This window comes from Schistocerca serialis, unplaced genomic scaffold, assembly GCF_023864345.2.
Source record: "Schistocerca serialis cubense isolate TAMUIC-IGC-003099 unplaced genomic scaffold, iqSchSeri2.2 HiC_scaffold_1012, whole genome shotgun sequence".
NCBI lineage: Eukaryota > Metazoa > Arthropoda > Insecta > Orthoptera > Acrididae > Schistocerca > Schistocerca serialis.
In genome coordinates this window covers 5001-10000 of record NW_026047198.1, presented here as the reverse complement: position 1 = coordinate 10000, position 5000 = coordinate 5001, and the positions used below count along the sequence as shown (strand labels likewise).

The following is a 5000-nucleotide window of genomic DNA, read 5'->3' as shown; positions in this document are numbered from 1 at the left end:
TTAATATACGCTATTGGAGCTGGAATTACCGCGGCTGCTGGCACCAGACTTGCCCTCCAATAGATACTCGTTAAAGGATTTAAAGTGTACTCATTCCGATTACGGGGCCTCGGATGAGTCCCGTATCGTTATTTTTCGTCACTACCTCCCCGTGCCGGGAGTGGGTAATTTGCGCGCCTGCTGCCTTCCTTGGATGTGGTAGCCGTTTCTCAGGCTCCCTCTCCGGAATCGAACCCTGATTCCCCGTTACCCGTTACAACCATGGTAGGCGCAGAACCTACCATCGACAGTTGATAAGGCAGACATTTGAAAGATGCGTCGCCGGTACGAGGACCGTGCGATCAGCCCAAAGTTATTCAGAGTCACCAAGGCAAACGGACCGGACGAGCCGACCGATTGGTTTTGATCTAATAAAAGCGTCCCTTCCATCTCTGGTCGGGACTCTGTTTGCATGTATTAGCTCTAGAATTACCACAGTTATCCAAGTAACGTGGGTACGATCTAAGGAACCATAACTGATTTAATGAGCCATTCGCGGTTTCACCTTAATGCGGCTTGTACTGAGACATGCATGGCTTAATCTTTGAGACAAGCATATGACTACTGGCAGGATCAACCAGGGAGCTGCGTCAACTAGAGCTGAGCAGCCGGCCGCCCGGGAGTGTGTCCCGGGGGCCCGCGCGAACACGCAAGCGTCCGCTCAATTATTCTGCAAACAGGAGGAGGCTGAGCTCCCCTGCACCATACACCTCGAAACCCTCTCAGGTCCCGGCGGCGCGCAGCGCCGTCCTAAGTACTTGGTCGGGTTCGAGAGAGGCGCAATCGCCCGGGGTTTGGCGAGTAGACGCTTTAGGTGCGACCACCCGTGCTCCCAACTGAGCTTGCCGCTGCCGACAGAGGCCCGGGAGCGTGCTGTCGTGGCATTGCCGGCGGGAGACAACACGCGCCACCTACGGTGACCGGCAGCTCCAACGCCAGCGCCACAGAAGGACAAAAGCCCCACTTGGGTGCCGAAGCGAACTCTCCCAGCACAGCGCACGCGCCAACACGTCCGCACAGCTGCGATACAAACCACCTGCGAGAACCGCAGAGGCGACCGAGCAGCAGACGGCGTCGCGGCGCCGAGCGCCGGGCGGCGGCGCATCCTCAGCGCACACAGTCCTCAATCGGACCAGCACACTGCAGATGTCCACCGCGCTTCGCACCGGGCCCGCGAGGACCTACTTTGGCCGCACGGCGCCGCGTGCAGGGTGCGCCGGCGCGCAGCTGCGCCGCCTGCCGCCTCCGTCGGCCGGCGCGCCTGCCACTGGCCGCCCCCACCAGCCGGCTGTAGCGCGTGCGCCCACGCACCGCGCGGCCAGCACGCCGGGAGGCCCCCCCTCACCGGCCGGGGACGGTCCCACCCAGCCACCGCCGCGTATCGCTTCACACCCAGATGCCATTCACGTTCGTGGGCATGGTGGGTATCGCTGGAACAACCGGTTGGTAGCTCAACCGATCGTCGCCATCACTGATTCACCTCTAGCGAGAACAACCGCACCACAACGGTTTACCAGTTGTTCATTTGCGTAACGTCACCAGCAAACGTAGGCGTCCATCGCCATTTGCAAATTCAACGATTGTTGCATGCCTGTGTCAGGTGTCACGACACACTATGTCTGCCCACATACACGCAACAACATGTGCACGCTTCGCGAACACGTGGAAGGTGGCCCCCGTACGTATGCGATGTCCATTGCGCGAACGACTGTCAACCGGCCTCTGTCGCATGTCGCAGATGTGGAACGCAGTGCACCATGCTATCACGGTGTGTGAGAAGAGACGACTACGTCTGACAACACGCGCCACTACATCAACAGACGGCTCATGCTGATCGCCATCCAGGGCATACCACACTGCAATCCAGCTCTTATAGGGAGACGACACGTAGCTGAGTGCACAACATTTGGACCGCATGGTTCGCCGTTGTTGGCGCAGTCGTTGTACGGTCACATGTACCACGATGTATCATTCAGTACATGAGGACCAATGTGCAGTACAGTGTGTGATTTGGACGTACAACATCAGCGGACAGTTGACACAGGCCGTACCACAGCGTAGGCTAAGTGCTTCGCCATGCGAATGCCAATGAACAACTGCAAATGCCAATGAACAACTGCAAAGGGCATTGAGCATGTACGTCCTGCTGCCATCCACATTACAGTGTATAGCTGCAAGGTGTTTAACATGAAGCGATACACTGGGGACCGGGCAGTGCGAGTAGCAAACTATATTGCGGGGGTTGCAGTTAGGCAACACTACACTAATTTAACGCGTCGTATGACAATTACAGAGCAGGTTAAGGCCCAACGTGTGTTGGGTTAAGGCCCAACGTGTGTTGGGTTAAGGCCCAACGTGTGTTGGGTTAAGGCCCAACGTGTGTTGGGTTAAGGCCCAACGTGTGTTGGGTTAAGGCCCAACGTGTGTTGGGTTAAGGCCCAACGTGTGTTGGGTTAAGGCCCAACGTGTGTTGGGTTAAGGCCCAACGTGTGTTGGGTTAAGGCCCAACGTGTGTTGGGTTAAGGCCCAACGTGTGTTGGGTTAAGGCCCAACGTGTGTTGGGTTAAGGCCCAACGTGTGTTGGGTTAAGGCCCAACGTGTGTTGGGTTAAGGCCCAACGTGTGTTGGGTTAAGGCCCAACGTGTGTTGGGTTAAGGCCCAACGTGTGTTGGGTTAAGGCCCAACGTGTGTTGGGTTAAGGCCCAACGTGTGTTGGGTTAAGGCCCAACATAGGTTGGGTTAAGGCCCAACATAGGTTGGGTTAAGGCCCAACATAGGTTGGGTTAAGGCGCAACATAGGTTGGGTTAAGGCGCAACATAGGTTGGGTTAAGGCGCAACATAGGTTGGGTTAAGGCGCAACATAGGTTGGGTTAAGGCGCAACATAGGTTGGGTTAAGGCGCAACATAGGTTGGGTTAAGGCGCAACATAGGTTAGGTTAAGGCGCAACATAGGTTAGGTTAAGGCGCAACATAGGTTAGGTTAAGGCGCAACATAGGTTAGGTTAAGGCGCAACATAGGTTAGGTTAAGGCGCAACATAGGTTAGGTTAAGGCGCAACATAGGTTAGGTTAAGGCGCAACATAGGTTAGGTTAAGGCGCAACATAGGTTAGGTTAAGGCGCAACATAGGTTAGGTTAAGGCGCAACATAGGTTAGGTTAAGGCGCAACATAGGTTAGGTTAAGGCGCAACATAGGTTAGGTTAAGGCGCAACATAGGTTAGGTTAAGGCGCAACATAGGTTAGGTTAAGGCGCAACATAGGTTAGGTTAAGGCGCAACATAGGTTAGGTTAAGGCGCAACATAGGTTAGGTTAAGGCGCAACATAGGTTAGGTTAAGGCGCAACATAGGTTAGGTTAAGGCGCAACATAGGTTAGGTTAAGGCGCAACATAGGTTAGGTTAAGGCGCAACATAGGTTAGGTTAAGGCGCAACATAGGTTAGGTTGAGGCACAATATAGGTTAGGTTGAGGTACCGTATAGGTTAGGTTAAGGTACAGTATAGTTTAGGTTAAGGTACAGTATAGTTTAGGTTAAGGTACAGTATAGTTTAGGTTAAGGTACAGTATAGTTTAGGTTAAGGTACAGTATAGTTTAGGTTAAGGTACAGTATAGTTTAGGTTAAGGTACAGTATAGTTTAGGTTAAGGTACACATTGTTGTATGGAAAGGTGTAATGGGGGGGGGGGGGGGGGCGGCCGGTCGGTTTGTTGATTGTGATTATAGTAAGTGGATGCCTGCGGCATCATCTGATTTGCCACGTCAGGATGCACCTTTGGCTCATGACAGGCGGCGCTCCGATTCCATGCTTGTGGCAGACCTGTGTCTTTCATTCCTGCCATTGTTTGTGTGCTGTGAGAGGAGGCAGTATTGTGATGTTGGGTGCACCCCTGTGTAGGACATGTGTGGGTGTTGGTGGCTTAGCTGAGCAATGGTGGTTGTCGGGGGGGTGGGATATTCCGTTTTCTGAGTGGACCTCCCAGTCTGGTTATGACAGTGTGGATTGTCTCATGTGGCGGAGAGGATGCACTGGGTGTTGTTCCATGCTGGTGCTTACATATTGTCTGTGTGCGTGTTACAGGCGGAGAGTAGTGCGTGATAAGAGTGTGTGGCTGCCGTGTGGTTGTGATTGTGAGCAGAGTCTTTCAGCATGTATACGGACAGTTGTATATATTATCTGTATTCTGATGGGTCTATGTATTACTAATCAGCGCCGTGTATACGTTTAATCCGGTTCCAGTCGAAACTGTTGTATCTCTGTACATTAGTGACACGGCGAGCGCGCTATGTAGCTACTCGTCTCGGCAGCTTCCACCGGTGTATGGCAAATGATTATAAGCAATGAGTCGAGTCGTCAATACCGATAGTGTGACGTCACATGTCTGGGGTGGGGGACGCTGCGCCCTTCCGGTGGGTCATGGCCTAGAAAGACGCTCCCCACGCAGGGGGGCTTGGACTGTCATAAACTCTTCCGAGTAATATACTTGCCGTACGTTTTTGCGACTGCGAGTGCAACGCCCACCGGTACCGACATGGATGGAGCGCCTCCTAGCTGACCGCTCAGCATCGGCATTCGTACAGAGAGCAACGCGATCGCGTCTCTAGCTCGTAACTGGTACAGCTCGCAGCTCATGTATAGGGACAGCGGGAATGTCGCATATTGGACATAACTCTTCATGAAACGCAAGTTATAGGGGTGGATTGCACATTGCGACTGCGGGAAAAGTCCGCCGTTCATCCGCTGGAGTTGCGAGTTGGGCGGTTAGGGTGGGGCGCCGGTGGAGTGATTGCCGGTCGACGATTTCGTGCGGCAGAGGCGCTGGCGTTGGGGTGCTGTGGTCGACAGAGGACGCAGGCTTTGTGGGTGGGGTCGAAAGATGGGCACTGTGGGCCCATCGCTGTCTTAGTCGGCTTGGCGTCTCATAGATGGCGGTATCGTCGTTGCAGGACGTCATGCCGCGGGA

The 5000-nt window shown here is 54.0% G+C and overlaps 1 non-coding gene across 1 annotated transcript in view; it reads right to left on the bottom strand.

Moving 5' to 3' along the window:
- LOC126429238 (small subunit ribosomal RNA) overlaps nt 1-623 on the bottom strand; it is a 1910-nt gene extending 1287 nt beyond the window's left edge. The window contains exon 1 of the ribosomal RNA XR_007576886.1: nt 1-623. This exon is cut by the window's left edge and continues 1287 nt beyond it. This is a non-coding gene — a ribosomal RNA (small subunit ribosomal RNA).
- Between the last annotated feature and the right edge of the window lie 4377 nt (nt 624-5000).